The sequence below is a fragment of the Aethalodelphis obliquidens genome, unplaced genomic scaffold (assembly GCF_003676395.1).
Source record: "Aethalodelphis obliquidens isolate GAN/ISIS:26980383/991018 unplaced genomic scaffold, ASM367639v1 scaffold28, whole genome shotgun sequence".
Classification (NCBI taxonomy): domain Eukaryota; kingdom Metazoa; phylum Chordata; class Mammalia; order Artiodactyla; family Delphinidae; genus Aethalodelphis; species Aethalodelphis obliquidens.
The window spans coordinates 13,617,751-13,638,578 of NW_020837972.1; the positions used below are offsets into that span (position 1 = coordinate 13,617,751).

Genomic DNA, 20,828 nt, shown 5'->3' on the forward strand with positions numbered 1-20,828 from the left:
ACTCAGGAGGCCTTGTCCTCCTCAGGGATCCTTTGGTCCAAGGGAGAAAACCCCACTTAAACTAGTAGAGGGAAGAGGATTTACTGATAGGCCCTGGGGCATTATGGGACAAGACTGCTGTTGGGCAGCCATGTTTCTGGAGTGCTTCTCTCGTCTGTCCCATGGGCCTCTCTGCTGGGTAACTCCCTCCCCCAGGAGTGTTCTAAAGCGTCGCTGTGTGCCCCTCCCTTGATTTCGGGGTGACTGTGGCCTGTCCCAGAGCTCACACCAGGCCTGACTCTGAGATCTTTGTGGGCTTGGAACTCACCGATCTCTGATGATCACTTCTGTCTCTGTGGTAGGAGTTGAATGGGGAAAATCTGGATTTTTTGGGGGGGGCGGGTGCAAGTTGGAGGGTTCACACCTCCCACCAACTTAAAATGTGCGTAAGGTCTAAGGCCCTAGTTTTTGTAAGAAGTCCTTTATATGGAAATAAATTTTCGTTGGGAAAATTCCTGCTGAGAGCTGTGCCCTACGGTGTGACCTCCATAAACAGACTTCTATCTTGATAGTCATTACTGTTTATTACTTCCCAATATCAGTTCTTCTTCCTAACAGAACCCTAATTTTGTTTACATATTCTCCCATCCGCAGCTCCAGATCAAGGATCAGCAAGCTTTTTCAGAAAAAGGCCAGAGAGAAAATACTTTAAGCTTTGGAGGGTTGGGGGGCATGTGACCTCTGTCACCACTAGCCGTGTGACAACTCTCTGTTGTAGACAATATGGAACTCAATGAGTATGTCTGTGTCCCAATGAAACTTTACAAAATTAGGCAGTGGGTCAAACGTGGCACATGGGTTATAGTTGGCTAACCCTGATCTAGATTAATCTAAGCCAGGGTTTCCCAGTCTCAGCACTGTTGACATTTTGGACCAGGCAATTCCTTGTTGTGGGGACTGTCCTGTGCACTATAGGATGTTTATTAACATGCCTGGCCTCTACCCACTAGATGCCAGTAGCATCCCATACCCAGTGAGATGACTATTAATGTTTCCAGACTAACAGTGTGATGACTATTAATTGCCAAATGTCCCTGGAGGCATTTCCCTGGTGACTGTTACTGGTCCAGGGGTAGTCATGTGACTCAGGTTGGTCCAAATAAACCATTAACAGGAAGAAATTATAGCCCATGATTTGGGGAGAGGTTCTGTCTCTCTCCTCTTAGACTGAAACAAGAAAGCCTTAGCACCGTAGATGGCAGAGGAGAGGGACAAGAACCTGGGTGCTTGTGGAGCAGCTGAATCAGCAAGTCCCAGGACCTCCGTACCTATGGACTTCCATTGCGTGAGATGACACATTTCCTTATTGTTTTAGATGGACTTTCTCAGGGGCATTCAGGGAGGTAATTTACCAGTGTGTACAGAAGGAGTTTACTATTTTAACCTCCAGTGTGCATGTATTTATGTGCAATGGCTGGATATCAGTCATGAGGGAAAGAGGAACCAGGGGCTGTGACTGGGGGCAGATTCTCTTAGCAAGGATGTGGGTGAGGGAGGCACTGAGTGGTGTCTGAGTACCTTCATGTTTCCTTTTGGTTCCACACAGGCTTTTGTGAATGTGTCTTACCACCTGGCCCCGCAGATGTCATGGTGCGTGCGGCTTTTTTTCTGCCTGATTAGGGTCGGGGTCCTCTGTGAGCTTGTTCAGCGATATGGGTCTTGTAGAGGAGCTTAGATTGCCTGAGTGGTTACAGAGAATTTTTAGATGGTATCTTCCTGGGAAGGAGATTTGATCAGAAAACTGTGGCAGTGTTTGGCCCAGTACATGGGCATCGGGTCCTGAATTGCAAATGCAGTGGCTCCAAAGATAGCAGAGAACCAATTTGTACTCAGTTCAAATCACAGCTCCGGTTAGGGTCACGTCCTGGTAGTCCAGCTACCCCCATCCCCCTGCTTCCCTCCCCCCACCCCTCCAATTCTTGGCTGATGCTGAAGTGGGAAAATGCATGTAGAGCAAAAATCACTAAAGAGCAAACCTCTAAGAAGGTTTCACAGTAAGCCAGTGAGTGGTGTTGGAAAGGCTACTGGACTTGAGAGGCCCTGGCTTCAGAACTTGGCTCTGAGCTTGCTGAACCTCACTTCACTCATCTTGTAGGAATGGGTAGGATGATCTGTACCCGTAGATTGAATGAGATAATGTATGTGAAAGAATTTAATGAGGCAGGAGATCAGAGGAGAGCTGCCTGAACAGACCAGGGGTGTGACGAGTGGGTATTTCAGGCCTGCATTCTTCTCCCTCTCTCTTGGTGGTACCGAAGGGAACCACCCAAAAAATCTTAATTCCTTTTGTACTCTCGGTATTTTTCTATTGTGATTGGGGTTTCCTTAGTCTGGGCTGAGACTAGTGGGTTGTGCAGAACTTGGGTGTTTGCTGGATATCAGTGAGGATGGATGCCTCTGGGCAGTGGTCTCAGACTCAGTCATCAGGGGCCCCTTTGGTCAGTTTCCCTGGTCTCACAGGCAACCACTGGCAGTCCCAGGATACTCAGGGCCCACAGCAAGAAGACATTATCACCAGCTGGTCCTCCAAAGACAAATCTGTCCAAATGGGGAGCAAAGGGGTGGGATATGGCTGTGTAAGCTACCAGCCCCAAGTCTGAAGCGCCCCCTGTCATTGATCAATTGTGTGAGCCTTGGGCAAAAGGTAACCTCTCTAAGCTTCACCGGTAAAATGGTGATAGCAATAGGCCTTTTATCATAGAATATTTGAGAGAATTGCATGCAATATATGCCTGACACATAACGAGCATGCAGAAACTGCTAGCTTTGAGGCTTGCTCCTTCCATCTTTCCTAAAATGCTCCGACAGCTTGTTCTGGAATGAGGTCGTTATGGTGAAGGGAGGGATTGGGAAAGATGGGCCTTGAGGATAGTGGAACCGCTTGGATAAAACTTTGTGAAAGCTGGTCCCCTTGGCCGGGCTTGAGATGTCCCATCACCTGCTCCTGAGTCAGCTTGGATGTTCCTCCACCTGCCTCAACCCTTCCACCCAACTCAATGCTAAGTTCCATTGTGGATTTTCCCCAGAAGTGTCCTAAATGGAGGCTGTTTCCCCACCTGCCCTGCTGGAGAGCCTCACCAGAGCCGCCGTCATCTCTCCCCTTGTCCACTGCAGCGGCCTCCGAGCTGGTCTTGCTGTCCCAGCTCCCCACCACCCACTCCCCCCGCAGATAGAGGGGATGTTTGCAAATGTAAACAGACCACATCTCCGGCTCCTTAAACCCCCCAGCGGCTTCCCCTGCACCTAGAATAACATCCAGCATTTCCTAAGGTCTGGTGGGACATGTTCTCTGCTCACCCGCTTAGGGTGGCTAGATTCTTTTCCCATTTCGGGTCTTCATTCTAAATGTTGTCTCTGACCCATTTCAGTTAGGTGCTTCCTGTGCACTGTTGTCTTTACAGTATTTACAACAACTGGTAATTGCATACCTATTTGTGTGTTTATTCATTCAGTGTCTGTCTTTCCTGCTGGACCGTAAGCCTCAGGAGGGCAGGGACAGTGTCTGTCTTGTTTGCCACTCCACCTTTGTGTCTGGCACAGTGGCTGGCACATAGGAGGTTCTTTGTCAATATCTGGTACAGAGAATGAATGTCACCAGGTCAGTGATTCTGTCTGTTTTTCTTCACTTTGTGCCTTCTGAGGGGGAAAGCTCTGCATGCAGGTGCTGTGAAGCTCTCTACAACCGGCGTCCCCCTCCTGAGCAGTGAGAGGCAGGAGAGCTCAGTGGTTAAATATGTGTACTCTGGGGCCAGGCTCTCCAGGTTCAAACCTCAGCTCTGCCTCTTGCTACCTCTGTACCATTTAGCAAACTACTTAACCTCTCTTTGACTCAGTTTCTCCCTTTGTCAAATAGGGTTAATATCAGTATCTACTTATGAGGGCGAATTAATGTTTGTGAAACCATTGGCACGGTGCCTGGTGCATCGTATGTGCTGAGTGATGGTGTCTATGACTATCCAATTAGTAAATGGGTGATTTTATACCTTTCTTTTTCTTTCTTTCTGTCTTTCTTTCTTTCTTTCTTTCTTTCTTTCTTTCTTTCTTTCTTTTCTTTCTCTGTTTTAGGTCAAAGTACCACTTATTTGACTCCACATTGACCATCTATTTTGTGTTCCACTCTGGGGATACAGAAGTGATCCCATAACAGTCCCTGTTCTCATGGGGCTTACATTTCAGTGGGGAATACAGGCTTCAAAAATAATTACAGGTGGGATGAGTGAAATGAAAGAGAAATAGAGGGCGAGGAGAACAAATTCCAAGGGAATCAAAGCATCTGTGTGTGTGGAGTGGGGTCAGTGAAGTCCTACCTGAGAACATAGATCTAAGCTAGAGTAAAATCCATCCAGGAGATGGATGGGACAGTAGGCAGTAGGGTTGGGGTGAGGGGAGAGTATGCTAAGCAGAGGGAACAGCTTGTGCAAAGGTCCTGAGGCTGTGGAGAATATGGCACATATCTAATGTGTACAAATGGGTACATAGCTGGAAAGCCTGCTTATGGAAAATAGTTGAATTTTCAGGGATCTCTCCAAGGAAGACCCTAAGATAAAGGTTTGAATGCAAGATGTTTGCATCTGGGGGGCTTCCCTGGTGGCACAGTGGTTGAGAATCCGCCTGCCAGTGCAGGGGACAGGGGTTCAATCCCTGGTCTGGGAAGATCCCACATGCCGCGGATCATCTAAGCCTGTGCGCCACAACTACTGAGCCTGTGCTCTAGAGCCCGTGAGCCACAACTACTGAGCCTGTGCACTGCAACAAAGAGTAGCCCCCACATGCCACAAGTAGAGAAAGCCCGCGTGAAGCAACGAAGACCCAACACAGCCAAAAATAAATAAATAAATAAAAAAGATGTTTGCATCTGGGAGGCAATTCTTAATACAAGTTGAGAAATGGGAGGTGAGACAGGGAAGGGAGGTATCCAGGACAGGATGCATTATCACGCTAGTTACCACTGTGGGCAAGTGGGGAACTTTGGGGGCCAGTGTCAAACATTCCACCCAACGAATGATGGTATTTATACACCATCTTCCATCAATGATTGTTTGAGGACTGCTCTTGGGGTGGGGGGACATTAATTCCCTGGCACTTCCATTCTGCCATGCATATGAGCAAAAGTGGGCTCCGATTGCCAGAGAAGCCATCAGGCAAATGAAAGCAGGTGCTGGCCTTTGGAAGCTGGGCCAGTATGGTAAAGGAGAGGGGATCCGGCAGGACACTAATGCATCTGCTACGTACTCCAACTCCCTTTGGTGCTTGGAGCTGTTGGGGTCAGCCAGGATCAGCCTGTGAAGGCCCTTGTGAGCTGTTGTGAAGGATTTTGGACTCTACCCTTTGGGGAACCACTGTTGGGTTTTAAGCTGATCTTAACTTTGATCACTCTAGTCCTTGGGTGGAGAATGGACTGTTGTGGCCTGAGGAGCAAATACAGGGGGAGAGAGTTTGTGAGGCAGTCCCAGCTCTCCAGGTGAGATGATGGTTGCTTAGAGCAGGCGGGGTGGGGTTGGAGAGCAGGCTGGAGAGAGGTGGAGGAGATGGAATAGACTAGATTTAGTGAGCTCTGTATCTGGGGAAGGTGGCAGCCCTTTCCCGTAATCTCTTCCTTATGCTAAATTAGACGCAGGTGTCTCTGAGACTTGGCAAGTGGGGCTGTCATTTTCCTGTGCCCCCTACCCACCACCCCTTACCTGATTAAGCTCTGTCATCTGCTGTGGTCTCGCTGCCCACTCTTCACAGTACCCTCCAGGCTGCTGGGGCCAGCATAAAATAAATAGCCCCTGCTTTCCACCTTGCCAGCTTCCCTTCTGCCTTGCCTTCCCTGCTGTGCCTGGTGAGGGCTGGCTCCAGTACCAGCTTCTGAACCAGCATTATTGTCAAGGAATGTAGAAGCAGCCAGGCCAGGGAGCAGGGGCCGGGGAGGAGTGTTCCGTTTGCCATCTGCAGCTTAAGTGAGAGCCGCGCTGATGCAAGCCAGGGCCGTCTCTGTGTGATGCGGAGAAATGCATCTCCACTGAGCTGGCAACAGGACTTCACCTCTAGGCCCATGTGGGTGTCCTGTGGGGTCACTGTCTTCTTTGAGAGTGGGGCTGGGAGGCCACATCTTGAGATGAATGGCTGTTGATAGAGGTCTCCTTTGTCCCCAGACCCAACTTTTGTGCCGGGCCCTGCTGGGTACAAAATGCTGCCGTGCTGCACTTGCAGCTCAAGAACAGTGCCAGCCCTCACCAAACATACCGCTATTGTTAAAAATCACTCTATTAGCCATTTTAACCAGAAACACTTTGTCTGGAGTTCCAGATCTTAAGATTTCCAGAATGTAAAGGGATCTTAAGGACCGTTCATTTACCGAATATTTATTTCTGGAAAATTCCTATTTTCTTCTGGGTAAAGCCCACCTGTACCCCTATTCAGTACTCTAATCACAAGGGCACCAAGAGAGCTGTTGTTACTACAATGAGACTCGGCCTTTGGCCTTAGATAATTGCTCCAAGTCTCTTCTCCAGACCCAAGCCAAGCCCATTAGAATACTTCCCTGGGGGCTTCCCTGGTGGTGCAGTGGTTGAGAGTCTGCCTGCCGATGCAGGGGACACGGGTTCGTGCCCCGGTCCGGGAAGATCCCACATGCCGCAGAGCGGCTGGGCCCGTGAGCCATGGCCGCTGAGCCTGCACGTCCGGAGCCTGTGCTCCGCAATGGGAGAGGCCACAACAGTGAGAGGCCCGCGTACCGCAAAAAAAAAAAAAAAAAAAAGAATACTTCCCTGGGTTTCTGGACTGAGAATAAAGAAAAGGCAGCCTGTAGTGGCTGAAATCATAACATATAGAAGATGTGGATACCTGCTTTTCTTCCTTGAAGAAAGGGAGAGAAAGAGAAAACTGGTCAGCAGAGGGCAGAGAGAGAGAGCGGGAGGGAGGGAGGGAAGGGGCGGGAGGTATGAGTCATGAGTAGGAGGGCAAAAGTGTGTTTTGCATCTTTCTCCAGAGTTTCCTCCTGGCGTTAAGCTCCTCTTCCCCTTGTAATAGCTCACTTGGTGGCACACCCATTATTTGCTATATCTTCCTTGCTTCTATACCGTGTTTCCTCCACTTCTTAAATATACCACTTTCACTCAATTCCTTGTCCAATCCAGTGGAATGGTCAGAATGCCAGCACCCCAATCGAAGGCCCCAGTGTGCATGGGTTCCTTTTTCCCTTCAAGACCATGATGACACCAGCCTGACTGTACCAGCCAACCAAACTTATAAATGCCAATTAGTTATATTGATAAGCAATGTTTATGGGTTCCTGCAGATCAATTCATAAATATTATAAATTACAACAGTTTCTAAATGCCGTGACTAACAGCTTTGGTTGTAGTGGATTTTATCACTTTGTTGAGTACCTAATCATCCTCGGCCTCGCTGAGTGTTTCTGTGACCTGCAACAACACGACAGTGACTCAGAGCCCAGCCGTTTCAAGGTCAGAGAGCCCGTGTTCTAGCTTCTGTCCTGGATGACAGGGATCCTGGTATTTCACTTTTTAGTGGTTCATTCTTTTATTTTTGGTGGTGGTGAGCTGTCCTTCTCTACTAACTTAGAAAATATCTTGTATTCTGACGTTTACCTGTTGTTTCAGAGACTCATTCATTCATCAGGTATTTATGGAGCACTTTCTACATGCCCAGCACTATGTGAATGCTGGGAATATAGTGCTGCATTGGTCAGGATAGGCTAGATTGTGCTGATGTAACAAGTTACCTTTGAAACCTCAGAAGCTTAAAGCAACAAAGGTTTGGTTTTTTTTTCCCACTAAGCTGCACATCCAGTGTGGATCAACAGAGGGTGCTTCTCCATGTAGTCACTCAGGGGCTTAGGCTGATGCAACATTACATCTCTGCAGTAGGAGAATTGATAACTGGAGAATTACTGTGCCAGCTTTTCTGTGCTTCAGCCCAGAGATGACATGTATCACTTCTGGACTCAGCCCATGGGCCACGTATTAGTTACATGGCCCCAGTTAATTTCAAAGGAGGCTGAGAAATGTGGAGAGAGCACATGGAATATTTGGTATACCTAACTGTCCTTAGAGAGCTTGCATTGTAACCTGTGTTGTAGGAGAAGGCAGGGATCAAAGAAATTATTGCGTAAATAATTGTTGAGCAATAATTGGGATGAAGCCTACAAGAGAGGATTCGGGATGCTACAAGAGTGTAAACCAGGAGACCTGATGCCTTCTGGGTGGTCTGGATGGCTTCCTAGGGAAGGGTTGTTTCAGCCGAGACCTGAGAGGCAAACAGGCTGGTTAGGTGGCGAGAGGGAGTGAGGCACCCAGCTGTTTCACAAAGACAGATCACCCCAGGTTCTACTCTCAAAGAACTTAAGAGTGTAGCTTGAGAGATAAATATATGGACTTTGTTATAAAGCAGAAACTAACACACCATTGTAAAGCAATTATACTTTAATAAAGGTGTTAAAAAAAAGAAATATATGGAAATAATGACAATACCAGTTAGCCAACAATGACAGATGGCATGGTTAGTGCTTTGGGTGCATTATCTCCCTTAATTCACCTTCCCAATAGGTTTAGAAACACACTGCCCAGCAAATATCTGGGCAGGACTTGAACTCATGAGTGTTCCTGAAAGTTCATGCTCTTTACCACTGTGTGCTGCTCCCTCCACAGTGATTGCTCAGTGACTGACCGGCTTAGCTCAGAGCTCAGTGACTGAGCTGATCTTCCTCTGCCTCTCTGATAAGTCGCTGAATCTCCCCAGGCCTCAGTTCATCATTAAAACAAGAGCATTTGGCTAGATCAGAGCTTTTAAAAAATGTTTGAATGTAGTAGAATATTTTAAAAATGCAATCCAATGTATAAGGCAGGCGGGAGTCGTTAGTAGCCTAAGGAGGATCCCCAAACCTCAGCCCCCCATCTTCCCATAACCTGGGGCTCCCCTGGGGGGGGGGGCCTGGCCGCAAGGTTACTTTCAGCCCACAAGTCGGCTGAGTGTTCCCAGTATTATGATCAGCTGTGGTTATTTGATTATAAGGATGGACTCCTTTCTTGTCCTTTGTGGTAGGTAGGATAAAGACCCCCCAAAGACATCCATGTCATAATCCCTGAAACCTGTGAATATGTCACCTTACATGGCAAAAGGGACTTTGCAGATAAGGTAAAGTTAAGAATCTTGAGATTGGAGGATTATACTGGAGGATCTGGGTAGGCCCAGTGTAGTCTCAAGGGTTCTTATAAGAGGGGACAGGTGAGTCAGAGAAGGAGCTGTGAGGACAGAAGCAGAGGAGAGAGAGAGAGAGAGAGAAGTTTGAAGATGCCATGCTGCTGTTTTTGAAGACGGAGGAAAGCCTATGAGCCAAGGAATGCGCGCAGCCCCTAGAAGCCCTAGAGCAAATGGATTCTTCCCTGGTACTTGCAGAAGGAATGCAGCTCTGCCGGCACCTTGAATTTAGCACTAGAAGACTCATTTCAGACTTCAGACCTCTAGAACTGTCAGATAATAAATTTGAGTTGTTTTAAGTCACTAAGTTTGTGGTAGTTTGTTACAGCAGCAACAGGAAACTCACACATCCCTCTGAAACAGGAATCTACCCCACACCACAAATTGCTGGTTTCCGTGCTTAATGGCCAGACTGTTAATTGTGGCTACCATGTGCCAGCCACTGTGCTTAGTGCTTTATTTGTTTTATTTAATTCTCCAAACAGCCCCATGAGGAGAGACTGTCATGTCCAGTTAGTAAAGATGAGGAAACTGGGGCTCTGAGAGATTATATCACCAGCTCAAGGTCGCACAGGTGAGCATCTTTGTGACCATTACTTTGAACTGTTTATCAGGTCAATTACTTATCTCCATTTCATTAAGGTTTTTTCCTGAGGTTTTATATTGTCCTTTCCTTTGGAACATATTCCTCTGTTTCTTCACTTTCCTTGACTCTCTGTGTTGGGGTCTATGCATTAGATGAAACAGCCACCACTCACAGTCTTTTTGTTAGTTTGTTTAAGATTTTTTGATGTGGACCAATTTTTAAAGTCTTTATTGAATTTGTTACAATATTGCTTCTGTTTTTACATTTTGGTTTTTTGGCCCTAAGGCATGTGGCATCTCAGCTCCCTGACCAGCGATCAAACCTGCACCCCCTGCAGTGGAAGGTGAAGTCTTAACCACTGGACCGCCAGGGAAGTCCCCACGCAAAGTCTTGAAGGAGTGGCCTAGTGTAGGAGGTGGACCTATTCATTCAGCCCTGCCCCAGCTCCTGATGGTCTTTCCAACCTTTGTGATGGTCCAAGCACCTGTTTTATTTTTAATGGCTCCCAGTAGTTGAGATTGTGCCAAGATCTGTCGGTGTCCCAAAGGGCAGGATCTCAGTCAGTGCCTAGACTCAGGGTGACTGCAAGCCAGACCATCAGCAGCAGCTTTTTTTTTTTTTAATGATGGGATTAGTGCCTTTATTTATTTATTTATTTACTTTAGTTTTGGCTGCCTTGGGTCTTCGTTGCTGCACGTGGGCTTTCTGTAGTTGCAGCGAGCGGGGACTACTCTTCGTTGCGGTGCGCGGGCTTCTCATCGCGGTGGCTTCTCTTGTTGCAGAGCACTGGCTCTAGGCGCGCAGGCTTCAGTAGTTGTGGCATGCGGACTCAGCAGTTGTGGCTCGCGGGCTCTAGCGCGCAGGCTCAGTAGTTGTGGCACACGGGCTTCGTTGCTCCACGGCATGTGGGATCTTCTGGATCAGGGATCGAACCCGTGTCCCCTGCATTGGCAGGCGGATTCTTAACCACTGTGCCACCAGGGAAGCCCCAACAGCAGCTTTTAAAGTATGCGAGTACATACAGTCCTGTGGGACCCATGTGTGTAAGCCCCATTGGTCACCAGAGCCAAGTGATGTGGAAGTGCCCCCTGGCAGCAGCTGTAAAACTTGTGGTGCCAGACAAGGGCATAGGCTCCTTTCTGGGAGACACCAGTGAGCTGGAGCGAGGCAGAGGGCGAGTGCAAAGATTATGTCCACTGCTCCCTGAGAGCCCCTCTGTAGGCTCCTAGTTTTGTGCCACACCAGAGGCCTGCCACTCAGGCAGATGCTCCTGGATAAGCAAATACACCTCCTTCTCAGAAAGTCTGGGAGTGTATTTCAGTCAGCTATCCATGCAGTGCCCTGGGGGTGGTCGCCTGCCAACAACAGTCTATGGATCGCAAGCCCCTCTGTCCTGCAGAGCCCAGTGATCAAAGGGCATCCCTTGGGTAGTGGCGTCAAAAACCAGGGCGCCAGATGCGTGTAAAATCTCCCATCTGGGAGATGCTGGCTAGAGCGAGGCGGAGGGCGTGTGATGATGGTACCCACCAGCCTGCAGGCCCCTGGACGCGTGCCCCTCAGGTTGACACTTTAAGATTAGCAAATGAGCCTCGTTCACCTAAAGTCTGGGCACCTCTTGACCAGCTGCCTCTGTGCTGGGCCCTGGGGCAAGTGAGTCCTTGCAGGAGCCCATTAAGCACTGTTTCCCAGTTCGTTTTAGCCTTGTGGGTCTCGTGGACGTGAGCCCCATTGGTTTTCAAAGCTAGATGTTTTGGGGGTTTGTCTCTCAAGTGCAAGTCTTAAAAGTTGGGGCTCCCGATGTAGGATTCAAACCTTCCCTCCTTAGGGAGAAACTCCGGGTTTTGAGTTCCCTCCCGATTCTGGGTTGTCGCGCTGAGGGTGGGGTTCATGGTGATGCTGTACTGCAGCCTCTCCTACCTGCCTTGATGTGGGCCTTCTTTCCTTCGCTGGTGCACAGGAGTTGCTCTGCCAGTTTTTAGTTTTTTTTTTCTTCCCAGAGGAAGTTGTTCATATATAACTGCAGATTTGGTGTCTGTGGGAGGAGGCGAATTCAGGTCCTCCTATGTCACCACCTTGAACTGGAATCCAAGGTCACACAGGTAGAATGTGTGTGTGTGTATGTGTGTGCGTGTGTATGAGCTCTGATGCAAATCCAAATGTGTATGACTCTAAAACCATCGCTTTGTTCTTCTTCCTTTAAAAGATACCATTTCCCAAATAAATAAATTAATTAAAAAAAAAGATACCATTTCCATTGGGTGCTGGGAAGGCATCCAGACCCCAAGCTTGCACATAACACCTCATGCAAAGTCAGACTACAAACCCACACTAGCTGATGTAGGACGTTGGTGTCCTTATGGGTGTGTCAGTGTGTGTGGAAGGAGAATGGAGTTTTGAATGATGTTTAATTTCATCTGGGTGGCATATTCCCTGGGAAGCACGATTCTTTTCCCTGAAAATGGAGAGGAACAAATTTCCCCATTGCTCCTTAGTTTTTTTCTGGAAAAATGACTGAATTCTTGTCTGTTCAGTGTTCAGAGTCCTGTATTTGAAAGGAGGAGGTGGGGAGAACTGGATGATTGCTCTTCGTCTGAACACAGACCAGGCTTATTAGGAAATGCAGCGAACCAGTCTGGCTCTTGTTGAGTGTGGGGTGCCACTGTGTGACTGTTCATGGGGCTTGGCCACATATAAATAAAGTGCAGTAGATGCAAAAGTCACCAAGCCCTTTTCATATGTGCTTTGCTAATTCCTTTTGATAAGTGGGATTTAATATAATTTTTAATATTTATTAATTGTTTCTAATTATGAAAGTCATAAGTGCCCATTTTGGAATTCTGGGAAAATACAGAAAAGTATCAGTAAGGGCAGTCAACCCATATCCCACCAAATTGCGGTTAACATTTTGCAGTATTTTTTCCTATGATTTTATCTAAATGAGATCATGTAATTTGGGGTCCAGATTTTTTCACTTAATTTTAGGTCATAGATATTTCCCATATCTTTAAAAAATCATTTCAAATCAGAAGCAGTCAGTGTAGTGGTAAAGAGCTTTGTCTCCAGCATATACAGTCTGGATTGGAATCCCAGCTCACTCCTTGCTAGCTGTGCGACTGCAGGGGGTCACTTAACCAGTGGTTCTCAATCAGGGGTGATTCTGTACCCCAGTGGGCATTTGGAGATACCTTTGGTTGTTACAAATGGGGGAAGGTGAAGCTGTTACCAAATTAAGTCATATAGACCCTGCTTGGGCCCTAGCCTGGCTGAGGCTCTCTACCTTAGCGGGCAAGGGGTCTTTTTCCATTCGGGTTTGAGCAGCCAGTAAGGAAACCAAAGCTGAGATCAACACAGCGCTAGCTTTATTCAGTGGCCAAAGAATGGAGAAGCGGGAACTAAGTTCACAGATGGACGTCTTGCCCACCTGGCGAGAGGGATTTAATTTTACCGAGTAAAGACGCAGGGAGGGGTGAGGCTAATGATGAGGTGGCATACGCATTAGTCTACAGGGAAGGGTCAGTGCTTTTTCAAGGGAGTGGGGTCTCGACCCCTTTTTATCCTTTTTGGTCCTGATGTCTGGTCAGGGCTGCTGGTAGTTGTGTCATTTACTATGCTAATGTAGTAAAATCAATGTATAATGAGACTCAGGGTCTGTTGGAGGTCAGATTTGTCACCATCTTGGTGCCAGCTGGTTCCATCTGTCTTTTCGTTCGTTTGTTTATAGTTTGCTTTCTTATCGCTGGACCCTTGAAGTTAAACATTTCTGTTAACTCCTGCTAACGGTGAGGGTTGAGCGAAGACTTGGAGCAGCTCTGGCAACAAAGCTACTACTGGCATCTAGTGGGTGGAGGCCAGGGTGCTGCTAAATATCCTGCAGTGCACAGGTCGGCCCGCACAGCAAAGAAGGGTCTGGCCCCAAATGTCGATAAGGCCGCGGTTGAGAAACCTGGACTCAATTTCTTTGAGCTTCATTTACTCCCTTTGTTAGATGGGGACGACTTGTAACCATCATAGGTTTAGTGTGAGGTTTAAATGACAATCCATTGAATGTGTTTGGCGAGTATTAGGCATGTACTAAGTGCTCAATAAATGTTACCTGTTATTATTAATTATTAATATGTTACCGACATTTGAAATATATACCAGACCCTTAGAAAGTGCAAGAGATGTAGAACAAAGTATGACGTACACACAGTCATTGATTTTTACTTAGAGGCTGTTCATTGTAAGAAACAGAAACTATTTTGGCGAGCTCAGGGAAGGGATGTACTTGAGAATCTCAGGGACACATGAAACGAAATACAGCCGGCCTTGTGCAGACCAGAACTTGGAAACCACTAGGAACAGAGCAGCCCTCTGGTTTCCCAGGGTGAACACGTTCTCTCTTCTGTTTCTAGATCCTCTTTCTCCTGCTTGGCCTTCTCTGCCTATCCATGACTCAACATGACTGCCAGCCATGACTGCTCTATATGACTTGGTAACTTCATCGTCCATCACAGACATGACAGAGAGTGAGAAACAGAGAGAGAAAAGAAAGAAGAGAAGGGAGGGGAAAGAAAGAAAGAACGAGGATCTAATTGGTCATTGGCCAGAAAAAAAGGGACTGGCTTTTTTGGGGTCATGTGTCCAGCTCTCGCCCAATCAGCTGTGACTATGGAAGGCAGGGGCACTTGAAACAAATATGTCCTTCTAGACCTGTGCTACCAAATTATGGGCTCCTTCTCAGTTGAGGTTTGTGGGGCAAGAGAGAAGCCATAAAGCATGTCTGCTCCTCCCTGCTCTTAAGAGAGTTCAGCATAGTTAGGGGATATCAGTAGAGGCAACCAGGACCTGAGAAGAGGCAAAGGGAGATCTAGGATCAACTGGAGAGAGTCTTAGAATCATTCTTTTTTTTTTTTTTTTTTAATAAATTTATTTATTTACTTATTTATTTTGGGCTGCTTTGGGTCTTTGTTGCTGTGCGCAGGCTTTCTCTAGTTGCGGCCAGCTGGGGCCACTGTTCGTTGCAGTGCACGGACTTCTCATTGCAGTGGCTTCTCTTGTTGCGGAGCACGGGCTCTAGGTGCATGGGCTTCAGTAGTTGTGGTGCCAGGGCTCAGTAGTTGTGGCGCACAGGCCTAGTTGCTCCGTGGCATGTGGGATCCTCCCGGACCGGGGCTCGAACCCATGTCCCCTGCACTGGCAGGCGGATTCTTAACCACTGCGCCACCAGGGAAGTCCTAGAATCATTCTTTAGTCAGAAGTGTCAAACTTGGAAGGAACCTTTGCAATCACTCAGGCTCACCCCACCCCCTGTTGGGGAAACAGGCCCAGGTCAGGAAGCTGTTTGGTGGCAGATCTCAGAGTAGAAAGCAGGGGCCGCTGGTTGTTGATTCGCTACATCATTCTTTCTTCCTTTGTTCCTGCTGTCCTTCCTGACTTAAAAAAAAAGTGGGCCCTTAAAGAAATGGCTTTGAGATCACTTTCTGCGTCTTGGGACTCCAGGAGGACTCTGACCACTTTCCATGGGACAATTTAAGATATCAGATTTGAACCACGTCACTTTTTTCCTGTCATCTTCCTCTTCCACCTCCTCTTCCTTCCCTTCCTCCTCCCTCCCTTCCTTCCAGTGGAAGCATACTGCACACACTGACTTTAAAAGAATTTTTTTTATTGAAGTATAGTTGACTTACAATGTTGTGTTAGTTTCTGGTGTACTGCAAAGTGATTCAGTTGTATATATATATATATATATATCCTTTTTCAGATTCTTTTCCATTATAGTTTATTACAAGATATTGAATGTATTTCCCTGTGCTATACAGTAAGACTTCGTTGTTTCTCTACTTTATATTTAGTAGTTTGTATCTGCTAATCCCAAACTCCCAATTTATCCCGTCCCTCCCCTTTGGTAACCCGTAAGTTTGTTTTTTATGTCTGATGCACTGACTTTTTATTTAACAATACATTAGGCATGTCATCACATGCCAACAAATATAATTGTATACCATAACATTATTTTTAATTACTATATTCCCTGGTATGTTGGACCATAATTTATAAAACAAATCCCCTTCAGATGGACACACTTAGGTTGTGTCTAGCCCTTCACCATTATTTTAGAAAGTGCTCTGATGAACATCCGGGTAGGTAATTCATCATCAGGGTACATTTTTAGAAAAGGAATTGCTGGTCAAAGGCTTGATGCTTACGTACAGGCATACTTTCTAGAAGAAGACAACACCATGGCTTCATTACCCAGAGCCAGGAAGTTCTTCAGCATTTGGACAGAGCTGTTGGCTGCTGCTGCCTCTGTGGCCAGCGTGCTGTGGCCTTATCCCAAGCAGGTGCTGCCGCAAAGGTCAGGCTTCTGAATCCCATCATTAGCCTCCCAGATCCCTGCTGCTGGGCTGAGGGGCCGGTTGAGCCAAATCCTTTTCAATAGGCAGGAACCAGAATACAGTCAGTTCCCAACCTTGGACAGTTCATCATATATGGAGAGATCTAGGATCAACTGGAGAGAGTCTTAGAATCATTCTTTTTGGACAGTTCATCATATATGGAGAGACCTAGGTCCGGGGAAATGGTTTATTGCAGCCAGGGAAGTGGTTTATTTACAGCTCCACACTTCTTCTGGCCCCAGGTACATTTTGCAGTTGCATTTCATCTTCTGGACCCACACCTGGACTCTCTTCTAAATACTCTCTGAATCAAGAGCAAGAGGTCAAGTGCAACAGAGATTTTATTTCTCCTGGTTTGAGATGTTCATGGACTAGGTTGGCTTTTGCAGCCTTGAGTTTGTGGCCGGGAGAAGGTAAAAGGTTCATGAGAGGTCAACTGTGAAATGCTTCCCCCACATTCAGGCCACTGGGAGAAATTACTTAGCAGTGATGTGGCCGGACCTCAAAATGGCAGGAGATGCTGACAGCAGGTGGAAGGTGGGCTTCTCTTGGTAGTTTCCATAGAGAGCTCCCCCACCTTCTAGTCAATCAATCAATCAGTTCTGTAAGTGTATACTGAGTGTTTATGAGCCCGGCATCGTATAAGCACTGAGAATGCAGCACTCTAGAAGTGTCTCAGAGAAATTTCCCTGGACATGGACTCTGAGGGAGAGCATGAACATGCAGCAGGTTAAGTAGGGAGCGCTTTGGGATCAACATCTGATGAGGGAAGGGACGAAGCAGGATTGGGTAGAGGGGGCAGTTGGGCTGTGGTACAGTCTGAATGGAAGACTCAGCCAACCTGCTGGGGGCTTCTGAAACTGGGTGTCCCTTTAGGGCTGTCCCAGGTCAGGGATGAGAGGCAGTCATTGGATGTGGGCAGCAGTGACCTTGGGTGAAACAGCTCTTTCCAGCTGAGGCAATCCTTGTAGGAACTCAGCAGTTGGGGGAGTAATCCTTCAGTCCTGAAGGAGCACCTTGGTGGTACAGCAGAGTCCAACAAAGTCCTCATGGGGCTCCACGGTGTAGTGAAACATGAGTGTTCTGGTTGGCGTTCATTCAAAAGCAGGGCCTGAGACAAGGACTTGGGTGTAGGTGTAGGTAGTGTATTCAGGAAACAACTCAGGAAGCAAGATGAGGGAATGGGGAGGTGAGACAGGGGAGGACAAAGAGGTGCATTACTGAGCAGGCCAACATTGTAGGCAACCTTCGGAGGAACCATGGAGAATGCACTTCAAAACTGTCCCCCCAAAGGACAGGACATATATGCCTGCTGCCGTCTGTCTCGCGTTGGTTGAGGGTTGCCCCTGGGGGCATGCACCACTCTGTACTTCTAGAAGGCACCTGTGAAGGCTGTTCCTGTGGCTTTGAGGCAGAAAACCAGAGAGTCAAGGGGGCATTTGATGTGTGATGTTGTCAGTGGACATGGCCTTATCCCCCATAGATGCGGCTGAAATCTGAGGTGGGTCAAGGAGGTGTGGCATGGGCCCTCATTTCCTGAGAAAAGATAGAATCTGCAACAGAACTGATGAGGAAATTAACCTTGTATGTGATAAGAGCTCTTAAAAGGGTATCTTCCCCATCCCTCTGTAGTCCTTTTGTGAAGATATCCACTTTAGAAAACCACATCATCTCCTCTTAAAAGTAACTAACTAGCTAACTAAGTATTAAGCACTTAACTTGTGCCAGGCATTGTACTAAGGTCTATCGAAGTCCTTCCAAGAGTTCTTCCTTTCTTTTTCCCAACTTTCCTCAAGTCCCAAAGTCCCCTCTTCTGTCTTCTGAAGTCCCAGTAGGTGACCTTGGCTTCTACTTTGCTTCAGAGGTTGGTGCCTTCACACCTGAAGTCCTTCAGGTGACCTTTTTACCTTTACACATGTCCTCACCACCATTTATTTCTGTCCTTCAAGCCTTGGAGGTAGAAGAATTTTTTTTTTTTTCTCCTACAAGCAAACCCACCTCTGTCCTTCATCCCACCTCTAGGCACTGCCTTTCAAGGTCTCACCCCCAAACTTCCTTTTTTTCTAGGACCTTTGATCTCTGCCTCTTCACAGATTTTTTCTTTGCCTGCAAATTTGTGTGTATGTGTATATGTATGTGTGTGTGTGTGTGTGTGTGTATATACACACACACATATATATACACATAGATAGCTAGATTAGATAGATAGATAGTATATATACACTCTTAAAAAAAGACCCCTTCCTTGGACTTGCTCTCCTATTTGGCTGCCTTATTCCCATTCTTCTTAAAAAATATTTGCAGCCTCCATTTCACCACTCACTCAATGCCAACGCCCTGCAAGTTTGCTTCCACACCCTACCCGACCCACATAGTCTGTTGAATCTGAACTTTCAGAGGCCACCAAAGATCTTGCAAAAACATTATCTATTCTCCTTCTCCACATTTCTCAGTTTTCTTCACTCCTGCAGGATGTTCCATCTTCTCCTTTAAAAAATCCGTCCTTTCTCTACTTTTCATGACACTGTTCTGTTATCTCAATAACCTTTCTTTATTCATCTTTTTTTTTTCCCACGCTGCGTGGCTTGTGGGGTCTTAGTTCCCTGACCAGGGATTGAACCCGGGCCCCAGCAGTGGAAGTGCTGAGTCCTAACCACTGGACTGCCAGGGAATTCCCCTCATCTTTCTCTTTCAAAACTCACTTCTTCCACTCTTCCAAGAGCAAGTTCTCTTCAAGATTTAAATGCTTATTAACTCGCTTCTTGCTAGCTACAGCAGTGGTTCTCAAGCCTGGCTGTACCTTAGACTCACCTGGGGAGTTTCTAAAAAATGCTGGTGTCCACAGAGAATTATTTTTAATTAATTAATTAATTTTTGGCTGCGTTGGATCTTTGTTGCTGCATGTGGGCTTTCTCTAGTTGCGGCGAGCGGGGGCTACTCTTGTTGCGGTGCACGGGCTTCTCTTTGCGGTGGCTCCTCTTGTTGTGGAGCACGGGTTCTAGGCATGCGGGCTTCAGTAGCTGTGGCACGCGGGCTCAGTAGTTGTGGCTCTTGGGCTGTAGAGCGCAGGCTCAGTAGTTGTGGTGCATGGGCTTAGTTGCTCTGCGGCATGTGGGATCTTCCCGGACCAGGGGTCAAACCCCTGTCCCCTCCATTGGCAGGTGGATTCTTTTTTTTTTTTTTTTAAATGTGATATTGTCTTTTTTTTCTTTTTCTTTACTGGAGTATAATTGCTTTACAATGGTGTGTTAGTTTGTTGCTTTATAACAAAGTGAATCAGCTATACATATACGTATATCCCCATATCTCTTCCCTCTTGCATCTCCCTCACTCCCACCCGGCAGGTGGATTCTTAACCACTATGCCACCAGGGAAGTCCCCACAGAGGATTTTTAGGGCAGAGAAACTATCCTAATTGATACTACAGCGGTGGATACCTGTCATTGTACATTTGTCAAAACTAGAATGTACAACACCAGAGTGAACCCTGATGTAAACTGTGGGCTTTGGGTGATAACGATGTGTCACTGTAGGTTCATCACTGTAACCAGTGAGCCACTCCTGTAGGGGGTGGTGGTGGTGAGGTGATTCTGCGCGTGGTGGGGAAGGTGGCACATGGCACTCTCTGTACTTTTTGCTTGATTTTGCTGTGAACTTACAACTGCTCTCAAGAATGAAGTCTACTGGGCTTCCCTGGTGTCTCAGTGGTTAAGAATCCACCTGCCAATTCAGAGGACACGGGTTTGAGCCTTGGTCCGGGAAGATCCCACGTGTCGCGGAGCAACTAAGCCTGTGCGCCACAACTGATGAGCCTGTGCTCTAGAGCCCGTGAGCCACAACTACTGAGCCCACGTGCCACAACTACTGAAACCTGCGCTCCTAGAGCCCGTGCTCCGCAACAAGAGAAGCCACCACAATGAGAAGCCCACGCACAGCAACAAAGAGTAGCCCCCACTTGCCGCAACTAGAGAAAGCCCGCGTGCAGCAACGAAGACCCAACACAGCCAAAAATAAATAAATAATAAATTAATTTTAAAAATTGAAATAATTTAAAAAATGAAGTCTATTAATTAAAAGTGCTGATGCCCAGGCCCCATGACCAGCGATTCTGATTTATTTGGCTCAGGTGATTCTAAGGTGCAACAAGGCTGAGAAATCCTGGGTAAGACTGTTTTCCTGAGGATCTTTCTCTCTGTCAGGATTCACTGATCACTTTGAAGCATGAAATTCCCACATTTAACTTTCCAACTCTGACCTTTTCCATGATTCCCAGGTTTACAACCTCCACTTGTATGAATGTGTCTGAGATCATATCAAACTCGACATCTTTTTCATTTTCTAGATTCCTCTTGTTGTCCCAGTTTTTGATCAGTGCACCGACCATTAGCTTGGCTGTTCAGGTTTTACAAACCTTAGAATCCCAGCATCAAGGATTCTTTGAGCTCAAATCTCTGACCTTTACCCCAAGCTGAAACCCCCTGGCCCCCTGTTCCCTGGCTCTGCTTGAAACTTTCTAACCATGGAAGCTCAGTCCTGGGCAAGGATCATCTCCTTTTCAAAAACACCTTTATTTTTTCTTATCATACAGCTGATACATGTGAATTGTAGAAAACAATACAAAT

General features: G+C 47.0%; 1 protein-coding gene and 1 non-coding gene across 4 annotated transcripts in view; one reads left to right on the plus strand and one right to left on the minus strand.

The window, feature by feature from the left end:
* The window catches only part of SUDS3 (SIN3A corepressor complex component SDS3), a 301,932-nt gene that overhangs the window by 103,914 nt on the left and 177,190 nt on the right, over positions 1-20,828 (plus strand). The window lies entirely within an intron of this gene.
* On the minus strand, positions 18,806-18,877 carry TRNAG-UCC (transfer RNA glycine (anticodon UCC)). The gene has a single exon. It is a non-coding gene; the product is annotated as a tRNA-Gly (tRNA).